Raw genomic sequence first — 25,472 nt, 5'->3', positions numbered from 1 at the left:
ACTGTAGAGACCTGCAAGCAGAAGCCAAATAAACGAAAGGAACCGCTTTAGAAGTGACAGGTGCAACAGATTAAAATCCCTGTAGTTAACACCGACTACACTGGAAGGGGCCTATAGATATCGAGAAGTGTAAACTGGAACAAGGAGCTCTCTGAAACTGAACTGAACCCACACTGCCCACAACAGCTCCAGAGAAATTCCTAGATATATTTTTACTATTAATTTTTTTATTTAAAAAACTTTTTTCTTTTTTTTTAAAGTCCTCTGTTACTCCTCTATTACTCCTTAATTTTCATTTTTATAACCCACTATAACCTTGCAAAAAAATAGGGGGGGACCCTATTTTTAAAGCACACTTCATATATATTTCTTAAATTTTTTGTTTTTGTTTTTTTTAATATTGTGTTTTTAAGAGTCTAACCTCTACTCTAGATTTGTAATCTTTGTTTTTCAGTATTTGATATAAGTTTTGGACATTTAAGAATCCAACCTTCAGTACCCATTTTTACTCAGGAATGTGATTACTGGTTTGATTACTCTCTTCCCCTTTTGGCTCTCCTTTTTCTCCCCCAGATCACCTCCATTTCCTCCCTCTCCCCTCTCTTTTCAATCCAATTCTATGAATCTCTGTGGGTGTTCTGGACTGCAGAGAACACAGGGAACAGAGGACTGCCTAGATCTGTCTCTCTTCTCTTGAATCCCCCTTTTTCTCCTCCTGCTCACCTCTATCTCCTTCCTCCCTCTCCCCTTCTTCATGTAACTCTGTGAACCTCTCTGGGTGCCCCTCATGGTGGAGAATCTTTTTCACCATTAAGCTAGAAGTTTTATTGTCAGTGCTGTATGGATGGAGAAGTCTTGAGGCTACTGGAAGAATAAGACTGAAATCCAGAGGCAAGAGGCTTAAGCCCAAAACCTGAGAACACCAGAGAACTCCTGACTACAGGGAACATTAAGTAATAAGAGATTATCCAAAAGCCTCCATACCTACACTGAAACCAACCACCACCCAAGAGCCAATAAGTTCCAGAGCAAGACATACCACACAAATTCTCCAGCAAAGCAGGAACATAGCCCTGAGCATCAATATACAGGCCCAAAGTCACACCAAACCCATAGACACATCTCAAAACTCACTACTGGACACTCCATTGCACTCCAGAGAGAAGAAATCCAGCTCCACCCACCAGAACACTGATGCAAGCTTCCCTAACCAGGAAACCTTGACAAGCCAATCGTCCAACCCCACCCACTGGGAGAAACCTCCACAATAAAAAGGAACCACAGACTACCAAATACAGAAAGTCCACCCAAAACACAGCAATCTAAATAAGATGAAAAGGCAGAGAAATACCCAGCAGGTAAAGGAACATGAAAAATGCCCACCAAGCCAAACAAAAGAGGAGGAGATAGGGAATCTACCGGAAAAAGAATTTAGAATAATGATAATAAAAATGATCCAAAATCTTGAAAACAAAATGGAGTTACAGATAAATAGCCTGGAGACAAGGATTGAGACGATGCAAGAAATGTTTAACAAGGACCTAGAAGAAATAAAAAAGAGTCAATTAAAAATGAATAATGCAATAAATGAGATCAAAAACACTCTGGAGGGAACCAATAGTAGAATAACGGAGGCAGAAGATAGAGTAGGTGAGGTAGAAGATAGAATGGTGGAAATAAATGAAGCAGAGAGGAAAAAAGAAAAAAGGGTCAAAAGAAATGAGGACAACCTCAGGGACCTCTGGGACAATGTGAAATGCCCCAACATTCGAATCATAGGAGTCCCAGAAGAAGAAGACAAAAAGAAAGGCCATGAGAAAATATTTGAAGAGATAATAGCTGAAAACTTCCCTAAAATGGGGAAGGAAATAGTCACACAAGTCCAAGAAACCCAGAGAGTCCCAAACAGGATAAACCCAAGATGAAACACCCCAAGACACATATTAATCAAATTAACAAAGATCAAACACAAAGAACAAATATTAAAAGCAGCAAGGGAGAAACAACATATAACACACAAGGGAATTCCCATAAGGATAACTGCTGATCTTTCAATAGAAACTCTTCAGGCCAGAAGGGAATGTCAGGACATACTTAAAGTAATGAAAGAGAATAACCTACAACCCAGATTACTGTACCCAGCAAGGATCTCATTCAGATATGAAGGAGAATTCAAAAACTTTACAGACAAGCAAAAGCTGAGAGAATTCAGCACCACCAAACCAGCTCTTCAACAAATGCTAAAGGATCTTCTCTAGACAGGAAACACAGAAAGATTGTATGAATGCAAACCCAAAACAACAAAGCAAACGGCAATGGGACCATACTTATCAATAACTACTTTAAATGTAAATGGGTTAAATGCCCCAATCAAAAGACAAAGACTGGATGAATGGATACAAAAGCAAGACCCCTATATATGCTGTTTACAAGAGACCCACCTCAAAGCAAGGGACACATACAGACTGAAAGTGAAGGGCTGGAAAAAAAATATTTCACGCAAATGGAGACCAAAAGAAAACAGGAGTTGCAATACTCATATCAGATAAAATAGACTTTAAAATAAAGGCTGTGAAAAGAGACAAAGAAGGACACTACATAATGATCAAAGGTTCAATCCAAGAAGAAGATATAACAATTATAAATATATATGCACCCAACATAGGAGCATCGCAATATATAAGGCAATTGCTACCAAGTATGAAAGGGGAAATTAACAATAACACAATAATAGTGGGTGACTTTAATACCCCACTCACACCTATGGATAGATCAACTAAATAGTAAATTAACAAGGAAACACAAACTTTAAATGACACAATGGTCCAGCTAGACCTAATTGATATCTATAGGACATTTCACCCCAAAACAATCAATTTCACCTTTTTCTCAAGTGCACACGGAACCTTCTCCAGAATAGATCACATCCTGGGCCATAAATCTAGCCTTGGGAAATTGAAAAAATTTGAAATCATTCCAGTCATCTTTTCTGACCACAATGCAGTAAGATTAGATTTCAATTACAGGGAAAAAACTATTAAAAATTCAAACATATGGAGGCTAAATAACACACTTCTGAATAACCAACAAATCATAGAAGAAATCAAAAAAGAAATAAAAATATGCATAGAAATGAATGAAAATGAAAACACAACAACCCAAAACCTATGGGACACTGTAAAAGCAGTGCTAAGGGGAAGGTTCATAGCATTACAGGCTTACCTCAAGAAACAAGAAAAAAGTCAAATAAATAACCTAATTCTATACCTAAAGCAACTAGAGAAGGAAGAAATGAAGAACCCCAGGGTTAGTAGAAGGAAAGAAATCTTAAAAATTAGGGCAGAAATAAATGCAAAAAAAAAAAAAAGAGAGAGAGACCATAGCAAAAATCAACAAAGCTTAAAGCTGGTTTTTTGAAATGGTAAATAAAATTGACAAACCGTTAGCCAGACTCATCAAGAAACAAAGAGAGAAGAACCAAATCAACAAAATTAGAAATGAAAATGGAGAGATCACAACAGACAACACTGAAATACAAAAGATCATAAGAGACTACTACCAGCAGCTATATGCCAATAAAATGGACAACCTGGAAGAAATGGAAAAATTCTTAGAAAAGTATAACTTTCCAAAATTGAACCAGGAAGAAACAGAAGATCTTAACAGACCCATCACAAGCACGGAAATTGAAACTGTAATCAGAAACCTTCTAGCAAACAAAAGCCCAGGACCAGATGGCTTCACAGCTGAATTCTACCAAATATTTAGAGAAGAGCTAACACCTATCTTACTCAAACTCTTCCAGAAAGTTGCAGAAGAAGGTAAACTTCCAAACTCATATTATGAGGCCACCATCACCCTAATACCAAAACCAGACAAAAATGCCACAAAAAAAGAAAACTACAGGCCAATATCACTGATGAACATAGACGCAAAAATCCTTAACAATATTCTAGCAAACAGAATCCAACAACAAGATCATACATCATGACCAAGTGGGCTTTATCCCAGGAATGCAAGGATTCTTTAATATCCACAAATTAATCAATGTAATACACCACATTAACAAATTGAAAGATAAAAACCATATGATTATCTCAATAGATGCATAAAAAAGCCTTTGACAAAATTCAACATCCATTTATGATAAAAACTCTCCAGAAAGCAGGAATAGAAGGAACATACCTCAACATAATAAAAGCTATATATGACAAACCCACAGCAAACATTATCCTCAATGGTGAAAAATTGAAAGCATTTCCCCTAAAGGCAGGAACAAGACAAGGGTGCCCACTCTCATCACTACTATTCAACATAGTTTTGGAAGTGTTGGCCACAGCAATCAGAGCAGAAAAAGAAATAAAAGGAATCCAGATAGGAAAAGAAGAAGTAAAATTCTCACTGTTTGCAGACGACATGATCCTCTACATAGAAAACCCTAAAGACTCTACCAGAAAATTACTAGAGCTAATCAATGAATATAGTAAAGTTGCAGGATATAAAATTAACACACATAAATCCCTTGCATTCCTATACACTAACAGTGAGAAAACAGAAAGAGAAATTACGGAAACAATACCACTCACCACTGCAACAAAAAGAATAAAATACGTAGGAGTATATCTACCTAAAAAAACAAAGGACCTATATATAGAAAACTATAAAACACTGATGAAAGAAATCAAAGAGGACACAAACAGATGGAGAAACATACCGTGTTCATGGATTGGGAGAATCAATATTGTGAAAATGAGTATACTACCCAAAGCCATCTATAGATTCAATGCAATCCCTATCAAGCTACCAACGCTATTCTTCACAGAACTAGACCAAAGACTTTCACAATTTGTATGAAAATACAAAAAACCTCAAATAGCCAAAGCAATGTTGAGAAAGAAAAATGGAACTGGAGGAATCAACCTGCCTGACTTCAGGCTCTACTACAAAGCCACAGTCATCAAGACAGTATGGTACTGGCACAAAGACAGAAATATAGATCAATGGAACAAAATAGAAAGCCCAAAGATAAATCCACATACCTATGGACACTTTACCTTTGACAAGAGGCCAGAATATACAATGGAAAAAAGACAACCTCTTTAACAAGTGGTGCTGGGAAAACTGGTCAACCACTTGTAAAAGAATGAAACTAGAACACTTTCTAACACCATACACAAAAATAAACTCAAAATGGATTAAAGATCTAAATGTAATACCAGAAACTATAAAACTCCTAGAGGAGAACATAGGCAAAACACTCTCAAACATAAATCACAGCAAGATCCTTATGACTCACCTACCAGAATATTGGAAATAAAAGCAAAAATAAATAAGCAAAAACAAACAAAGCAGACCTAATTAAACTTAAAAGCTTTTGCACAACAAAGGAAACTATAAGCAAGGTGAAAAGACAGCCCTCAGATTGGGAGAAAATAAGAGCAAACGAAGCAACAGACAAAGGATTAATCTCAAAAATATACAAGCAACTCCTGAAGCTCAATTCCAGAAAAATAAATGACCCAATCAAAAAATGGGCCAAAGAACTAAACAGACATTTCTCCAAAGAAGAAATACAGATGGCTAACAAACATATGAAAAGATGCTCAACATCACTCATTATCAGAGAAATGCAAATCAAAACCTCAATGAGGTACCACTACACGCCAGTCAAAATGGCTGGTATCCAAAAGCTACAAGCAATAAATTCTGGAGAGGGTGTGGAGAAAAGGGAACCCTCTTATACTGTTGGTGGGAATGCAAACTAATACAGCCACTATAGAGAACAGTGTGGAGATTCCTTAAAAAACTGGAAATCGAACTGCCATATGACCCAGCAATCCCACTCATGGGCATACACACTGAGGAAACAAGATCTGAAAGAGACACATGTACTCCAATGTTCATCACAGCACTGTTTATAATAGCCAGGACATGGAAGCAACCTAGATGCCCATCAGCAGACGAATGGACAGGAAAGCTATGGTATATATACACAATGGAATACTACTCAGCCATTAAAAAGAATACATTTGAATCAGTTCTAATGAGATGGATGAAACTGAGCCCATTATACAGAGTAAAGTAAGCCAGAAAGATAAAGACCAATACAGTATGCTGACGCATATATATGGAATTTAAAAAGATGGTAACAATAACCCTATATGCAGGATAGAAAAAGAGACACAGATGTATAAAATAGACTTTTGGACTCTGTGGGAGAAGGTAAGGGTGGGATGATCCGAGAGAATAGCATTGAAACATGTATATTATCAAGTGTGAAACAGATCACTAGCACAGGTTGGATGCATGAGACAAGTGCTCAGGGCTGGTGCACTGGGAAGACCCAGAGGGATGGGATGGGGAGAGAGGTGGGAGGGGGGTCAGGATGGGAGACACATGTAAATCCATGGCTGATTCACATCAATGTATTCAAAAACCACTACAATATTGTAAAGTAATTAGCCTCCAACTAATAAAAATAAGTGGAAAAAAACCAACAAAACAACAAAAGAGATCATTTGACTTAATTTCAATATATAATAATTAAAAGAAGAGAGATAGAAACAATACAGAAAAATAACAGCATATACATCACCAAACTGGGCTGCCCTATATCCAGACTTGAACAGTGCTCGGAACTCCGTCATTAACAGCAATCTGGAGTCCCAATAGGGAAAGGGTCCTGGGCAGTGTGTCCACCTCATGGGTGAGACTCCAAATTGCAGTTTCAAGGACTCCCACTTATAATCCCAGGTTGCAAACTGATACCATCATCAATTTGCACCTAAAAATGTAGCTATGGTTTTTGTAACATTTGAACTGTGGTACTGGAGAAGACTCCTGAGAGTCCTTTGGACACCAAGGAGATCAAACCAGTCCACCCTAAATGAAATCAGTCCTGAGTATTCATTGGAAGGACTGATGCTGAAGCTGAAACTCCAATACTTTGGCCACCTGATGCAAAGAACTGACTCATTTGAAAAGACCTTGATGCTGGGAAAGATTGAAGGCAGGAGGAGAAGGGGATGACAGAGGATGAGACAGTTGGATAGCATCACTGATTCAGTGGATATGAGTTTGAGTAAACTCCGAGAGTTGGTGCTGGGCAGGGAGGACTGGTATGCTGCAGTTCATGGGGTCGCAGAGTCAGACACGACTGAGCAACTGAACTGAAGTGAACTTTTAAATGCTCATTTTACCTTGTGCATTTTAGGATTGTTGGGCCCCGGGGTGGGTTTTGTTGACCCTCAGGGGCTCAAGAATTCCACGACCTGCTCCCTTTCTTATCTAAAGTGCTGCCTTACTTGCTGTGTGTGCAGACAGGCATGGAATCTGGGCAGGCAGGTGAGAAGCTGGTCAGAAACCTGTTCTCCTGTTTCTGAAGCCTAAACAAGACTTCCTCCATTTTGATTTCCCTAACATGGCACAATGTTCTCACTCTTACAGGTGGGCAGAGTTAACATGCTTTTAAATTCACATATGGATTTCTTCATAGCCAAAAAAATAGTAAGTTTATAATTAATAATCAGAAAACATAATTTTAATAATTCCACCTTATGTACAACCAAAACACAACCCTTAAAGTATTCTGAAATAATTCTTAATAGCAGTTGTATAGAATCATATTTTTAAACTATAAAAGTTTTCCTGAGAATGGCAAAGATTCAAATAAATGGAAAAAATCCCCCATATCCTGGATGGGGAGGTTAGTAAAATGGTTAGGGTTGTGTGCTTCTGTTGTGAGACTTCCTGGGTTCAAATTGCAGCTTTTCCACTTATTAGTTATGTGAATTGGACAGGTCACTTTCCCTCCTCTGTGCCACAGTTTTCTCATGTATAAGAATGAGCAATATGAGAATTAAATGAGCCATAGCATTTGATACACTTAAAATAGTCCTCAACATAAAAGTAAACACTCAACAAATGTTACTGTTCTTGTTGTGTTTGTGGGAAAATAAAGTGTATCTTCTCACAAACAATTTGGCTGTAGACTTAATGTAATTTACCTTCTTTCACTAAGAACAAAAGACAGGAAGGAGAGCAGAGATTGCAGCAAAAAGTACAAGTCAATGTCTGACGTCCAGTGTCCTGAGAGATGCTACCAGTGAACAGGTACACCGATGGATTCCTCTGTTTCAGGCTAAGACCATGGTGCTTTTCTATCTCAAACTCCCACAGAAAAGTCTAGACTTATTCAATAAGAATTATGCTGTAGTTTCACATTTTCCTTTGTCCTGCTTCTTTTCTTGATTTATTCTGTGCTAGCTACAGTCAGAATCCTAATATCTGCCCCAACGTGCTCAATGCCCTCCAACCCTAGAGAGAACTCTGAACTGAAATAGACAAAGGGAGCAGTCTTAAACCTGGGTGTCGCTCTTTGATAATACTACTTCAAGCATCACAGGTTGGTAAAGTTCCTAGCAAAATAAACACCCTGATAAACAATGACAGGGGCCCATCATCGTTTGGGGTTCTACCAGAACCTTATGAATTAGCAAAAAATAATCTTTTACAAATAGATGTTACCTCTGTGATCACTAAAGGGAAAAAATTGTGTATTTGCTCTTGGGAGAGGCACTGAATAAATAAATCAAAAAGTCAGCAAGCTGGCAGCTCATCCAAATTGAAGAGTTTCTTTCCTTCTCACCTTTCCTCTCCTACCTGCATCTCTGATTCTGGAACCAGGGTTCCTTGAGGATGGATGGGGCAGAAAGATTCAGAGTTGGTGATTTCTCTCAGCAGGTAGGACTGCCAGTTACAGAGATTTAAAGAGATGTGCATGAGTTCATCTTTGTTTTTCTCTACATGTGAATTGGTTTTCTTAACATAATCCATCTTTTCTCCAAGTGAATTACAGTGGTATATTTATCATATATGAAGTTTGTACATATAGTTGGGTCTTTTTCTGGATTTTTATCTTTGTTTCATTTATTTATTTCTCTATTCCAGTACAAGGGTCACACAGTTTTCACAACTATAGCTTTATAAAATGTTGAGGCTAGTATGGCAAAATTTTCTCTTTTTCAAAATTAACTTGAGTATATTTATTCTCTCCTATATCTATTAGGAAAAGAAAAACTACCATGGTCTTAAACTGTTCTACTGGACTCTTTATTGTAATTGTACTAATTTAGGTGAAGTATTTTCTTTACAATGTTTTTGCCCTATCAACAGCTTTTCATCTGTCCTTTATGACTTTTAAAATTTTTCTCCAGGATGGTCTTATCATTCTTTCTTAGATTAATTGCTTGATATTTTATAATTTTGTTGTGATAATAAATGTTGTCATTTTCTGGGGTATTTTTAGATTTTGTGGTAAGCAACCTCTACATAACCCCAATGATCCTCCACCTCCTGGTATTCACACTTTTTCATAATTCCTTCCCCTTAAGTGCAGACTGGACTTGCTGACCCACTTGTAATAGAATAAAGCAGACATGTTGGGATAGCACTTCCAAGATTAAGTCATTAAAAGACTGGCTTCTGCACTGCAGATGGCTGATTCTCATTGTATCCTCATAGGGTGGAAAGAGAGAGGAAGCAAGATTTCCTCTGCCTCTCATTAGGGCACTAATACCCTTCAGGGGCTTCCCTGGTGGCTCAGACAATAAAGAATCTGTCTACAATGCGGGAGACCTGGGTTTGATCCCTGGGTTGGGAAGATCCCCTCAAGGAGGACATGGCAACCCACCCCATTAGTCTTGCCTGGAGAATCCCCAAGGACAAACGAGCCTGATGGGCTACAATCCAGTCAGTAGTCAGTTCAGTTGCTCAGTTGTGTCCAACTCTTTGTGACCCCGTGGATTGCAGCACGCCAGAATTCCCTGTCCATGACCAACTCCTGGAGCTTACTCAAACTCATGTCCATTGAGTCGCTAATGCCATCCAACCATCTCATCCTCTGTCGCCCCCTTCTCCTCCTGCCTTTAGTCTTTCCCAGCTTCAGGGTCTTTTCCAGTGAGTCAGTTCTTCACATCAGGTGGCCGAAGTATTGGAATTTCATCTTTAGCATCAGTCTTTCCAATGAATATCCAGAACTCATTTCCTTTAGGATGGACTGGTTGGATCTCCTTGCAGTCCAAGGGACTCTCAAGAGTCTTCTCCAACACCACAGTTCAAAAGCATCAATTCTTCAGTGCTCAGCTTTCTTTATAGTCCAACTCTCACATCCATACATGACTACTGAAAAAACCATAGCTTTGACTAGACAGACCTTTGTTGGCAAAGTAATATCTCTGCTTTTTAATATGCTGTCTAGTTTGGACATAGCTTTTCTTCCAAGGAGCAAGCATCTTTTAATATCATGGCTGTAGTCACCATCTGGAGTGATTTTGGAGTCCAAGAAAATGAAGTCAGCCACTGTTCCCATTGTTTCCCCATCTATTTGCCATGAAGTGATGGGACCGGATGCCATGATCTTTGTTTTCTGAATGCTGAGTTTTAAGCCAACTTTTCCCCTCTACTCTTTCACTTTCATCAGAGGCTCTTTAGTTCTTCTTTGCTTTCTGCCATAAGGATCATGTCATCTATGTATCTGAGGTTATTGATATTTCTTCTGGCAATCTTGATTCCAGCTTGTGCTTCATCCAGCCCAGCATTTTGCTTGGTGTACTCTGCATATAAGTTAAATAAGCAGGGTGACAATTTACAGCCTTGATGTACTCTTTTCCCAATTTGGAACCAATCTATTGTTCCATGTTCAGTTCTAACTGTTGCTTCTTGACCTGCATACAGATTTCTCAGGAGGCAGGTCTGGTCATCTGGTATTCCCACCTCTTTAAGAATTTTCCACAGTTTGTTATGATCCACACAGTGAAAGGCTTTGGCATAGTCAATAAAGCAGAAGTAGATATTTTCTGGAATTTTCTTGCTTTTTTGATGATCCCGCAGATATTGGCAATTTGATCTCTGGTTCCTCTGCCTTTTCTAAATCCAACTTGAACAACTGGAAGTTCATAGTTCATGAACTGTGGAAGCCTGGCTTGGAGAATTTTGAGCATTACTTTGCTAGTGTGTGAGATGAATGCAATTATGTGGTAGTTTGAACATTCTTTGGCATTGCCTTTCTTTGGGACTGGAATGAAAACTGACCTTTTCCAGTCCTGCGGCCACCTGAGTTTTCCAAATTTGCTGGCATATTGAGTGCAGCACTTTCACAGCATCATCTTTTAGGATTTGAAATAACTCAGCTGGAATTCCATCACTTCCACTAGCTTTGTTCATAATCATTCATAGTCATAAATGACTCTGATTTAAATAAATGCTCTTCATTCTGTAATAATTTAGACCCTTGTAAACTTATGGAACTCTATTTCTGGTAGTGTGCCTATTGATTCCTGGGGTTTTCTTTCCTATATACATAACATTATTAGTGGATACAATGAGAAATTCTAATCTCTCTTTCTAATCCTATGCCTCATTCTTTTACTTTTCTTTTTGAATTGTCCCAAACCTTAAGAACTATATAAAACAGTAATTGTGATTATGGGTATCTATATCTTGTCCCTAATCACAGAGAGAGAGACTGTTCTAAAGTTTCTCACAATAAGTATGATATTTTTCAAAGGTTTTTGTTTTTAATATATAACTCTATCAATAGTTTCCCATTATATCATCAGAATCTCATCAGTAAACAGATGGAACAGAAATCAGGATAGCTTGAGAAGGGCTTAGCAAAAGGGACAACCATATAAGTAAGGTGTAGGGAAATGAAAAAGAAAATGGAATACTGTTCTAGCACTAGAAGGAACAGGGTTGTTATGACCACTAGTTAAGAAGAAAGATAAGTTATTGGTACCTAGGAAGGACAGATGTGTACAAAGACGACAGCCTAAACAGGAATTGTGACTTTGAGTCAAGAATTGCAGCCAGTCCAAGGTGGACCTAGAGAATAAATATCCTATTCTACTACAGGATAGGTCCTTCTCTTCTGCTGGGGCTTCCCATTAGGCAAATTCAATCAGAAGCTAGAGGGCAAGTAAGTCCATTGAAGTAGTCCATATAAGGTAAATTCACAGGAGAGAGAGCAAACTATAGTCCCATTCCCCAACCATCACCTTCATCATGTTCGTACTGCCTAGAATTTTAATTCTGGGTTGTGATGGATCCTTACAGTTCCTTTGTACTAGTATTTAAATGGTAGTTTAGCTGGATATACATTTCAAAATCTGACATTTGTTCCCCCCAAAATTTGCAACTAAGATTTCTTTCAAAATTTTTATCTACTTTCTTGATGCTTTGAAGTTTTCAGATATCTTCCAGCTCAGTAATACATCCAATACATTCTTCAGCTATATCTTTTCTAAAATTTAACAAATTCATTAAGATTTTTATTACAACTATTACATTTTTTCAAATCCAATATTTTCCACCAGTTCTTTGTTTTCCTTGATTAATGTTGTATTTTACCTTCATATTTTTGGAAGGTATTTCTCATGCTTATTTTCAACTTATTTTCTGTGGTCTATTAATTTTCTTTGCCTGGTATAACTTGTTTGGTGTTGTCTTTCTTTTAGAGCACTGTGTTCCTCATATGTCTGATCACTTTTCCTTGCGAGCTTACCCTTTCCTGCAAGTTTCAGTTCTCATAGAGCATAATGTGAAGCATGTGTGTGGGGGCTAGAGGGAGGGAGAGGTGAAGGTGGCTAAAGCCCAGGAATCCAGGAGAAATTCATGCCCCTCCCAGTGAGCTTAGGGAGTTGGCAGTGGGTTCCTCCTTAGGAGGAAGCACCTCTGGCATTATAATCTGAGGTAAGTCATCCTCTGTTTGTCACCTACCTTGCCAAGGAAAATCTACCGAGGGTCTGCTTGACATTGCTCTTTTTTTTTCAGAGATTTTCTTCCTCAGCTGGAGTTATTTATCTATACCTGCTGTTGACTCCTCCTCCCCATCTCAGCCAGATTCCAGCACTATATTGATATTTCCCCCGGTGCTTTTGGGCATCCACTGCTGTTTATCTGCCTCAAAGTGATAACAAGCAAGACAGTAAAGAAAACACACAGAATCATAAAGCTCTGGCCTGGCCCATCTCCGTGTGGCATCTGACCCTCTTCTCCCCTGAGCTGCTGCAAACGTGCACACACATGTACACTGAGATCCAGCCACCCCTTCTTCTCCCCTCAAGAGCTTCTCAGGTTGATGTCAGTTTCTCAGGCCAATCAAGACACTGCCTGTTTCTTGGAGTTGTTTCAAGGGTCAGAGTCAGAAACCCATGCTCAAAAGTCATCTTGTCAGCCCTGCTATATTCTTTACATCCATTGCCTCTAGTGTTATTGTAAGGATTAATTAAATGAGTTGATTCACATGAGGCACTTAGGAGAGTGTCTGGAATATAGTACATGTTTTACAACTGTTAGCAGTAATTATTATTTATCATCACCATCATTAATATGCAGAATAAGCCTATGAAAATGAGTATATTATCTTTATAAATGAATAATTAGATTCAGAGAAGAAAAGTAAACCCTGACAAGAGGTTGAGCCAGACTTCAGTCACATTTAAGTCTATTTGATCTGCAAAGAGTGTGCTCTTTCTATTCTTTTTATAGGTGGCACTTTTCTACTCCCACCTCACAATCTGATTGGCTCAGGAAAATCTGTAAAATATTGAAGGCTTTTTAACTCATTTCAGGAGATGGGTGACCACAACTTTCTTTGTGCTTCAATTTGATCTCTTGTCTCTAAGATAAAGGTAACTTTGATGTTCTTTTCTAGTATAAAAGACTGACCTGGAGGATAAGCTATCAAGCATAACTCTTGTTTCTCCAGGTCACAGCAACTTGAATGGCAAAAACCTGGAGTCTGTGGATGACAGCAGCAATGGGGCCAAAATTATCCTTCATCCCTGCCACTCCATGCAACAGTATTATTGGATGTCAAGACTATTCTCATTTTTTCCCTGTCTTTTGTGTATCAATTGGAGTCTGGACAGAAAAACAGAAGCCACTCCAAGTATGCAAAGTGGGGAAAGGATTAATACAGGAATTAAAGATTGGGCAAGCAAAGGTCCGTAAGGACAACTTCAGGAAACTTTGAAGTTCAAACTTATGCTACAACCAGTAGTTTCATCTTCCAACAACACTGATATTGGTGATTCTTAGGAGAATAGCAGAAATCTGTAGGAAAACCCCAAACCACTGCTGTCCACAAACACTCTTCAGTAACTACCATGACAACCAGTGGCTTCTCCTCCATTACTTTCCAAATCTCATGCAATTTCTTCTCATTGATGGAATCCAGTTGGAATCTCACTTGCAATGGAGTGGAGGAATTTTCATTTATCAGCTTTATGCTCCTGGGAACAGGGAAGAGGATAAAGAGGCAGGGGTAGTACTGAGTATTAACAAATTATACGTGGTACACTGCGTCTGTTTTGTTCAACATCACTGGGTAAAAACTCAACATATGTTGGCTGAATTAATAATTCCAAGAGGGTCCCAGGTCATGAACAGGACTATTTGGTGGGAATTAAGATTCTATTGCAGCCTCATTCAGTGATGTTATGTGCTCCACAGGCTGATAACACCCTACACATGCTATCAGCCTCTCATTGACTTATTATGGAATCATGACAACATTGTATTTCTTCACCTTCCACTGAGGTGGGTCATGTCACTTCTTCAGTTGTCATTGATGCAAGTGTAAATCTGATCATGTAAATCTGCTTCTTAAAAGTAACACTTCAGTGGCTGCCCGTTGCCTTTGGAGTAAAATCTGAACACTTTATTATGACTTCCAAGACCCTGCATCATCTGGGCTTTTCCCAGCTCTCCAGCTTAACCCTTTCTACTCCCTTCCTCTCTCACCACACACAGGCCACACTGGCCTTTCAGTTCATCAAATGGGGCAAATTCTTCATTACCTCAGGATCTATGCCTAAGATGCTGCCTGGAAAGCTCTTTGCCTCACCTCTGCCCCACTTTTATTTGACCAGGTGCTAGAACCCTTAGATCTTAAACTACATATCACTTTCTCAAAGAGGTCTTCACTTGTCACTTCATCTAAAGGAGATAATTCCAGTTAATATTCTCTCTCTGGGATTTTTCCCCCCTCTTCTGGTACTTATCACTATTTGATAGGTATAGATATAAAATCACATCACATTCAACTGTATACCCAGTCCAGCACAGTGTCTGGCAACTAATATGCACTCAAAATAAATGTTGAAATTCTTTATAGGCTCCTCACAAAGTGATTTTACAGAATACTCAAATTATGTTTCACTTTCTAAATTTCCCATCAGCTTTTGGCTTTTAAACCTGAGACAAGCCAAAAGACATTTGAAATAAAACAGACTTACTACCAAAGGCACCTGTTACCACTAATAATCCAACTGGATCCCAAGCACTCATTGGTCTTCCTGCCTCCAGATGACCTCCTTTCTACCCAAAGTATGTCCTAAGAAGCCAGGGAGAGACTCCATCATCTCTCTTGCTCAAAGGTTTTAATACCATTTCATTGTATTATTATTTCTCTCAGGAGGTTCATCATGTTCTCCTGCAGTTAGAACCCTGGTGGCTGACCTTGACATGGTAGGTGAGGTATGGCTCGGCTTACTGACTATATTTTCCTCTCAGTCTCTGCATGTCAACACAGCAATACATAGTGTGCAACTGGGAACAGTGTGGGAGTTCATACACTGGTTCCCTAAATCTTATCAGTGACCAATTGCTTTAATTTTTCAAAGACAAATGAAAAAACATTCCAAGCCAAGAGTAGTGCCTAGTATTAGAGGCACTCAATAAACGTATGCTGATTATATGAATATAGATGAAGAAATTGACACTTAAATAGATTAAGGGACTTGCCTGAAGTCACACAGCCTGTTGGCATTGAGTCAAAATTCTAATCCAAAAAGGGCACAATGTAAGAGGGATTACGAAACAAGGCTGCTTTGTGAGCAGTGCTCCCAAGTATATAAGGCTGAGGATCCACTGCCTATAGGCCAGTAACAGACAGGATAGGACAATATCTATTAAGACTGAAAATGTCGGAAAAAATAATAAAGATCAGAGCAAAAATAAATGAAATAGACACTGAAAAAACAATAGAAAGACTAATTAAACTAAGAGTTGGTTCTTTCAAAAGGTAAACAAAATTTACAAACCTTTATCCAGACATCCAGAAGAGGGTCCAAATCAATAAAACCAGGGGGGCGGGGAGGAGAAGTTACAGGCAATACCACAGAAATGCAAAGGATCATGAGATTACCAGAAACAATTAAACACCAAAAAAATGGACAGTCTCCCAAGATAGAACCAGAAGAAATAGAAAATATGAATAGATCAACTACCAGTAATAACACTGAATTAGGAATTAAAAAAAAAAGAAAACTGGATGAGATGGCTTCACAGGTTAAATTTACCAAATATTTAGAGAAGAGTTAATGCCTATTCTTCTCAAACTATTCCAAGAACTTGGAGAGGAAGGAATGCTTCTTAACTCATTCTATGAGGGGCCAGAATCATCCTAATACCAAAACTAGCCAAAGATATCACACAAAAAAGAAAATTACAGGCCAGTATCACTGATGAACATGATGCCAAAATCCTCAACAAAATACTAACAAACCAAATTCAACAATACATTAAAAGGATCTTATACCATGATCAAGTGGGATTAATATCAGGGATGCAAGGATGGTTTAGTATCCACAAACCAATCAATGTGATATACCACATTAACATATTAAAGAATAAAAATCTTATGATAATCTCAATAAATGCAGAAAAAGTTTTTGATGAGATTTAACATCTATTTATGATTTAAAAAAAAAAAAAAACTCTCACAAAGTAGCTATAGAGAGAATATACCTGAACATAATAAAGGCCATGTATGACCAGCCCACAGCCAAAATTATACTCAGTAGTGAAAAGCTGAGAACATTTCATTTAAGATCAGGAACAAGACAAGGATGCCCACTCTCACCACTTGTATTCAACATACTATTGTAAGTCCTAGCCACAGCACTCAGACAATAAAAAGAAAGGAAAGGAATCCAAAAGGGAGAGGAAGAAGTAAAACTGTTACTGTTTGCAGATGACATGATACTATACATAGAAAATCCTAAAGATACCACACAAAAAAATACTAGAACTCATCAATGAATTTGGTAAAGTTGCAGGGTATAAAATTAACATACAGATGTCTATTATATTTCTATTTCCTAACAAGAAACTATCAAAAAGAAAAATTAAGAAAACAATCCCATTTACAACCACTGCAAAAGAATAAAAATAAGTCTAACTAAGGAGGCAAAAGAATGGTACTCAGAAAACTGTAAGACACTGTTGAAAGAGATTGAAGGCAACACAAACAGATGAAAAGATAGCCCATGTTCATAAATTGGAAGAATTAATATGGTTAAAAAGAGCATACTACCCAATGTAATCTACAGACTCAATGCAATCCCCAGAAAAATATCAATGGCATTTTTCACAGAACTGGAACAAATAATTCTAAAATTTTTATGGAAACACAGAAGATCCCAAATAGTCAAAACAATCTTAAGAAAAAAAGGAGAACTAGAAGTATTATGCTCCCTGATTTCAAACTACACTCAAAGTTAGAGTAATCAAAACGGTATGGTCCTGGCACAAAAACAGACACATAATTCAGTGGGAAAAAAGAGATCTTAGAAACGAACCCACATTTTTATGGGTAATTAATCTATGAAAAAAGGAGGCCAGAATATATGATGGAGAAAAGACAGCTTCTTCAATAAATGGTGTTGGGAAAACTATACAGTTACATGCAAAAGAATCAAACTGGATTACTCTCTTAAAGTAAAAATCTCAAACTAGATTCCTCTCTCAGAGCACAAAAATAAATTTGAAATGGATTAAAGACTTAAGACCTGAAATCATAAAACTTCTAGAAAAAACCATAAGCTCTTTGGCATCAGTCATGGTAGAATTTTTTTTCTTTGTATATGTCCCCTCAGACAATGGAAACAAAAACAAAAATAAACAAATGGGGCTATATCAAACTAAAAAGCTTTTGCATAATGGAGAAAACTATCAACAAAATGAAAAGTCAACCTACTAAATGGGAGTGCATGAAAAGACATATTTGCAAAAAATATATCCAATAAGGGGTTAATATCATATATATATATATATATATATATATATATATATATATATACACACACAGACACACACACACACACACACACACACACACACATATAACTTACACAATTCAACATCAAAAATACAAACAATCAAAAAAAAAAAATACAAACAATCCAACCAATTGAAAATGGGCAGAGGATCTGAACAGACATTTTTCCAAACAGGCACATGAAAAGATACTTAATATCACTAATCATCAGGGAAATGCAAGTCAAAACCTCAATGAGAAATTATCTCATACTTGTCAGAAAGGCTATTATCAAAAAGACAAACAACAAGTGCTTGGAAGGACGTGAAGAAAAGAGAACTCCCACCCATGCACTGTGGAAAGAATTGTAAACTGGTGCAGCTCCTATGAAAATCAATATGGAGATTCCTTTAAAAATTAAAAATAACTACCATATGATCCAGCAACTCCACTCCTGGGTATTTATTTGAAGAAAAGGAAACAACTAATTCAAAAGACATAAGAACCTCTATGGTCACTGCAGCCTTTTTTACAACTGCCAGGATATAGAAGTAACTTAAGTGCCCAGAAACAGATGAGTGGATAAAGAAGATAAATATAAGGGAAAATTACTCAGCCATAAAAAAGAATGAAAGCTCGCCATCTGTGACAACATGGATGAACCTAGAGGGTATTAAGTAAAATAAGACACACAGAGATAGAAAAATGTTATCTGACTTCACCTATAATGTGGAATCTAAAAAACAAAGCAGGAGACACAGACATAAAGAACAGATTTTTGGACATAGTTGGGGAAGGAGAAGGTGAGATAATTTGAGAGAATAGCATTGAAACATACTGCCTGGAAAATCCCATGGACAGAGGAGACTAGGGGGCTACAGTCTATAGGCTCACAAGAGTCGGACATGACTTAGTGACTACACCACCACCACCATATATATTACGATATGTAAAACAGATAGCCAGTGGGAGTTTCATGTATGATGAAGGGAACCCAAAGCTTGTGCTTTGTGACAACCTTGAGGGATGGGGTGGGGAGGGAGGCGGAAGAGTGGATCAAGAGGGAGGGGACACATATATCTATGGTCGATTCATGTTGATGTATGGCAAAAACCATCACAATATTGTAATTATCCCCCAGTTAAATAAATTTTTTTAAAAAGCAAATGAACAAACAGAAACAGAGTCATATATACAGAGCAAAAACAGGTGGTTGCCAGAGAAGAGGAGGGTTGGGGCAGGTCAGGAGGAATTGGTAAGGGAGATTAAGTACAAAATTCTAGCTGCAAAATAAATGAGTCACACGTATAAAGTGTACAGTGAGGAGACTATAGTCAAGAATCACGCAGTATCATTGTATGCTGACATATTGTACCTAGACTTATCATGGTGACCATTTTAGTATATATAGACATATCGAATAATAGAAACTAACATAGTTTGTAGCTCAATTATACTTTAAAAGCAAACAAACTCACAGAAAAAGAGATGAGATTTGTGTTACCAGAGGCAGGGTTTTCAGGGGAGGAGAAACTGGATGAAGGCAGTCAAAAGGGACAAACTTCCAGTTGTAAGATAAATATAAGTATAAAGGATATAATATACAGCATAATAAATATAATTACTGCTGTATGTTATATGTTGATTTCCTGGGTCAGGAAGATCCCCTGGAGAAGAGAACAGCTTCCCACTTTATTATTCTTGCCTAGAGAATTCCATGGACAGAGAAGCCTGGCAGGCTGTAGTCCATGGGGTGGCAAAGAGTCAGACACAACTGAGCAACTTTCACTTTCACTGTGTTATATATGAAAGTTGTTAAGAGAGTAAATCCCAAGAGTTCTCAACATAAGGAAACATTTTTTTTCTATTTCTTAAATTTTGCATCTATAAAAGGTGATGGATGTTCATTAAACTTGTGATAATTATTTCATGATGTATACAAAATGTATATAATTATTTCATGATGTATTCATAATGATGTCAAATCATTATGTTGTACACCATAAACATATACAATGCTATATGCCAGTTATAGCTCAATAATTAACTGGAAGTGAAAAAAGACTGGAAAGACCTAGGACTTGTGGGCTCTTTTAAGAACCCTTATTGATGTTTGAAATGCTTCTTCACATTTGTCATGGTGTCATGGTGGGTTTGTGGGAAGGTCACATGCACTAAGGACTGACTTAAATGTCAAAGTCGTTGTTTTTGTCACCCACTGTTTCCTTTGAGCGTCTAGCAGATGTTAGTCAGGGCTATGCAGCTGGAAGAGCCTTCTAACCTCAGGGTCTCATGAGAAGAAAATTTGAGCATACTGCCTCTGAGTCTGGATAAGTTTCGCTATCTATTACCGATGGTGGGACAGCCACAGCCCAGTAAGTGGAGAGCCCTAGGCTTTGTACCAGTTTGCAATTTGATAAATGAGGTGCTCTCCACTGAGCTTTCTTTGCAAACTAGCGATGTCTGACCAATCTGAAACCAGTAAAGTCCTAGAATCTCAATGCTGGAATAGGGGAGAGCTGACTGACTCAAGTCCTTAACTTCACAGGTCTGGACCTGAGCTCAAGAGAGGTAAGAGGATTCTCCCCAAACCACAACCAGTATGGAGGAAGAACTGGGAAGAAATCCCACCCTATCTCCTGCTGCTTCCCCACCACACCTTCTACATCTGGAAATGAAACACAGGAAGCATTTGTTTCTGTTCAGTTCCATCCATACATGTCTTGAGCACCTAACAGGAGGCAAGCTGCATGGAAGGGTGCAAAGACAAAGTCATACACAACTCCTTCAGGAGCTCCTAATTTGGTAAGTCCTCTCCCTGTGGTCATTTTCATGCTAAGTTGCTTCAGTTATGTCTGACTCCATGGGCTGTAGTCCACCATGTTCCTTTGTGCATGGAATTCTCCAGCCAAAAATACTGAAGTGGGTTGCCATTTCCTCCTCCAGGGGATCTTCCCAACCCAAGGATCAACCCACGTGTCTTATGTCTCCTGCACTAGCAGTCAGCTCTTTACCACTGAAAAGAAAAAAGAAAGAAAGTGAAGTCGCTCAGTCGTGTCCGACTCTGCAACCCCAAGGACTGTAGCCTACCAGGCTCCTCCCTCCATGGGATTCTCCAGGCAAGAGTACTGGAGTGGGTTGCCATTTCCTTCTCCAGGGGATCTTCCCAACTCAGGGATTGAACCGGGGTCTCCCACATTCCAGGCAGACGCTTTAAGCTCTGAGTCACCAGGGAAGCCCAACCTCAAATCCATCCAGTTTTTCCTGTTCCTCCTGGTCAACCACTTACTCAGTGTTCAGTTGGGATGGGTGGGGAGGAAAAGGAGAAGGAAAGAAACAAGGTACTTATCATGTATTATATGCTAGGTGCTGAGCTAGGAACTCTATGCTGTGCTGTGCTTAGTCGCTCAGTGTCCAACTCTGTGACCCCATGGACAGGCTCCTCTGTCCATGGGGATTCTTCAGGCAAGGATACTGGAGTGGGTTGCCATTTCCTCCTCCAGGGGATCTTCCTGACCCAGGGATCGAACCCAGGTCTCCCTCATTGCAGGCAGATTCTTCACCGTCTGAACGACCATGAAAGCAGGAACTCTATACATTACCTTATTTTACCCTCAAGCAGCCCTCCATGATAAAAATTATCTTACCTCCATTTTACAAGTGATTTGAGAGGCTAAAGAACCTATGAAGAGGCCGAGCTTACACATGAATTCAGGTCTTCCTCTGTGACGCTAGGTTTTTCCTCTCTACGCTGTCCCCGCACCCCTGCAAATTCTCACATGCCTTTAGAATGCCTTTGACAAATAAGTCCCCCTCCCCAAACACATACCATGAAAATCCCTATTTATCATTCTAGGGAACCTGAATTCCATGTGGAAGTTTCTTGTTCTCACTTTTAAGCTCCTAGTCCCCACTTCTCCATGCCTCCTGTTTTACAAGGTCTAACTGTCTCTGAAGCCACGCTCGCAACCGCTTAGCTCTCCTTACCTCCCCAAATGCACTGTACTCCACGACTGAGACCTGGACTGAACACTTAGACTCCACCCCCTACTCTCCCCACCACAAGACAGACAGCCGGGTACTGCAGTCGCCTCTATCAACGGAAGAGGTAACCGGAACCCAGCAAGGCTGTCCTCTCACAACAGGAAGTGCTGGACCCCCACACCTCTACTCAGGGTTCCTGCTCCCAGAACTCTTTGCACCACCTGTGTGTGGTTCCTACATCATGTCACACGTGATTTTTTTTTTCATCTCCTAGTGAATCTATCAGTCCAGCCCATTTCTTCATTCCTTCCAGTTAAATACCTCACTCTGTTTTATCTTAGTCAAGCTGCCTGATGGAGCCCCATGTCCCCAAGTCCTGCCTGGTAAACTCTTCTTCCCTAAGTCAGCTCAGACATCAGCTCCTCTGTGAGGCCTTCCCAGGCACAGTGAATCCCTCCTCCCTCAAGGTTCCTGCAGCTTGTTTATTATAGCACTTAACACACCATGTCATTGGAAATCTAGCCTATTTCCTAAACACAAGCATCTTAACTTTTGGGACACTTTCAAGTCAACTTTGCAATCTGTAGTCTCTAGCCCAGAGGCTGGCACACAGGAAATGTTCAGTAAATATCCCCTGAGCATTGCTTGTATAGATAGACCTGTGGAGGAGAACTAGAACCAAACAGTAGAAGGTTCCACTTCCTCAGAGGCAGAGGGAACAACTTCTTTCCTCAGTGGAGCCCCACTGTATTTACAGTCACAGCACTGCAAACGCAGCACAAGCCACCCTGGGCTGGGGTCAGTTCCCAGGTCCGGGAGATTCCTAAGCTTGGGATAATGATGTGCTGGTGGAGAGTTGGGGCTCAGGCAGCACTAGATGTTCTGAGGTCCCCTCTACTCCAAAGACCATAGTTCTGTGATGAGGGAGACATTGGTTAGAAGATCAAAAGACAGATAGGAAAAGATGTGGACAGAGGAAGGTGGAGGTGAAAGAGCCACGAGCCTGAAGATAAAGATTTAGTGAGGAAAGGGAGGCCGAAAACTGGGGAAAGAGAGGAGACTGGAGGGACTGGCAAGAAGAAGGACAAAGAGAGTGAGAGAAGTGCATGGACACCGGGCATGATCAGATTCCCAATATCCCGTGCCCATAAGCACAAAGTCATCCAGAAATCTAAAACTGAAATGCTGGAAGCTGCTGCTCTTAAAAATCAGTCCAAAATGGATTTAATGCCTCTCCCGCCCAAACAGGAAACTAAATCCTCAGAAAATCAACTGCAGCTGACAAAAACCAAGACCCAGAAGAACACAGTTACAGCACTTACTGCCTGGCGCTATCTGGTCCTTCCCATGTGCCATGGGCTGAGTCAGCATGCCGGAGCATCAGTCCTTAAGCAGCAAGGAGCCAGGGAGGGCAGCCCACTTCCCAGCTCTGGTGACCTAATAGCTCCATAATCCGTCTACCCTCTTCACCCAAAACTTACTGCACGTTATAGGTGGTGACACTGCAGGCTGAGCTCTGGGACCAGACCGACTTCTGAACAGGAAATCACAGGAGACCTGCACTCCTGTCACCTTGGGGCTACAGGTTGTGCTGTAACTTCATACCCTTATTCTTATCAACCAGCAACCATCTGGTGCCCCCAGCAATGCTTACCGAGTGTCACACCAGGGCTTAAATCTGTACTTATAACTAAACTACATTATGATGAATAAGTTACTTAATGTTTGTACCTTTGTTGTCTAATCTGTGAAATGGGGTTAATGATGATAATAAACTTCATATGGTGATTTGATGACTAAATGAGAAAATACACAGTGAGCATCCAGTAAAACATCTATTCTCTTAACCTTTCCTAAAAATCAAATGGAATATGTCTGTAACTTTTAGAAAAGAGTATATCTGGTATGCCACTATAAAAATATTTAGCTCTTGTGTCTTTTGTGAAGCAATGGGTAACTGAGAAAGTCCTTATTCAAAAAAAATAAAATAATAAATTGTAGCCAAAAGAATAGGATCCTGAGTGTCACAGAGTACCCAGATACTGAATCAGATCCTTCATGTGGATTCTCATATCAGTTCCTCAAAATAACCCAGTTAGGTTAAATAGCCCCATTGGCAATAAGGAGACCAAAGCTCAGAAAGATTAAATCATTTTTCAAAAGAGTGGCAGGGCCTGGGGTCAAACCCAGGCTGTCCATGTCCAGTGTCCATAACACACTGCATCCAGGAATGGGGTTTTCTTCCCACATCCCTTGTGCCCCTTCCTCTCACACTCGGGCCTGCTTTGCCCGCCATTGTCTTCCCTAGGCCTGTTGCCCTGCCAGGTTCTCCTTCCAGGGCCATGCCCTGGCACCCTGCCCCAGTCCCCTGGTAAATGCCCCATCAGTCTATCAAGGCACCTGCCTGGCATCTCCTGCTCCATGCTTCACCACTGCAGAGGCCAGCCTGCCTGTCTTTTTATTGCCAGCTCCAGAAACCCACCCCCATCACCACTACAGAGGTTAACCTCTGCATCTTGCTGTCCACAGCAGGTCTGTCCTGCCCCTGACAGAACTGGTTTTCATGTACACTGAGATACCTAAATGCATCCCCAGGAGGGTGACTGACCAACTGGCTGAATCAGCTTCCTCTCTGCAGATACCTAACTTGTGAGAACCCCGATCCTACAATGCACTTCATCTTCACATGTCACATCACTCACATATCAAGGTGATTTGACTGTACAGAAAGGGAGACCTCAGCCCTGGGTCTGGAACTCCTCGGGCTCCAGCCCTCTGAAGGTAGGGATTCCAGCTGGGAGAGCAAAGGTGCTGGGGTTTCCTTTATCTCGTAGCTCTGCACCACCCTTGTTCCCGCACGGCAAGGCCTGCTTTCACATCTGCACCCTAAGCAGCGTGTGAACCTACATTCTGACAGCTGACACAGAATGCAGGTTCACACACAGGTCAGGATGTGTGTGTGTGTGCACATGTGAGTGTGTTTAACAGCCTGCAATGGCCCTGCTCACTCTCCCTGGGCTCAGGTTAACCCGTATCACCACACAGGACAGAGGGAGGGCCTGGAGAGGGCTGGGCAGAGAATAAAGACACAGACAAGGACCCAGTGATGGTGGCCACTGAAGCAGTTTCATTTCCCCAACACTCCTTCAATCAATTGTTTCAACTCCAACTCCACAGAGTTGAAGAGTCGGGGGACTGTGGTGGGAGGGACACTGAGGAAGTGGTCAGAGGACGGCAGGAAACACTTCCTTTCATGGGTCTCAGGGGCAGAAGCTAAGCATTATGACCTCTCGGTTCAAACATCTCTTCTCCTGTCCCACAGCCCCTTTCTCCAGTCTATAGATACGTATTTTCTGTGTTCTCCATTTTTTTTTTTTTCACATCT

General features: G+C 39.8%; 1 protein-coding gene and 1 long non-coding RNA gene across 5 annotated transcripts in view; one reads left to right on the top strand and one right to left on the bottom strand.

The window, feature by feature from the left end:
- FASLG (Fas ligand) overlaps positions 1-25,472 on the bottom strand; it is a 66,148-nt gene that overhangs the window by 13,885 nt on the left and 26,791 nt on the right. The window contains exon 1 of one of the 3 annotated variants that reach the window (XM_061160342.1): positions 23,410-23,884. The exons of 1 other annotated variant lie outside the window; for it this stretch is intronic. The gene's annotated coding sequence lies outside the window, so the exon portion shown is untranslated. Of the gene's footprint in view, positions 1-14,167; positions 14,183-23,409; positions 23,885-25,472 lie in introns of those variants that run through there. One more of the 3 variants, XM_061160343.1, reaches the window with a different exon arrangement.
- Positions 20,343-23,471, top strand: LOC133069156 (uncharacterized). 2 transcript variants are annotated; one of them, XR_009695791.1, is made up of 3 exons: positions 20,343-20,478; positions 20,652-20,908; positions 23,336-23,471. It is a non-coding gene; the product is annotated as an uncharacterized LOC133069156 (long non-coding RNA). The 2 variants fall into 2 exon arrangements; XR_009695792.1 differs by lacking the exon at positions 23,336-23,471 and adding an exon at positions 21,050-21,244.

This window comes from Dama dama, chromosome 14 (genome assembly GCF_033118175.1).
Source record: "Dama dama isolate Ldn47 chromosome 14, ASM3311817v1, whole genome shotgun sequence".
NCBI classification, from domain to species: Eukaryota; Metazoa; Chordata; class Mammalia; order Artiodactyla; family Cervidae; genus Dama; species Dama dama.
The sequence above is the reverse complement of the archived record's forward strand: the minus strand, read 5'-3'. Positions and strand labels throughout refer to the sequence as shown.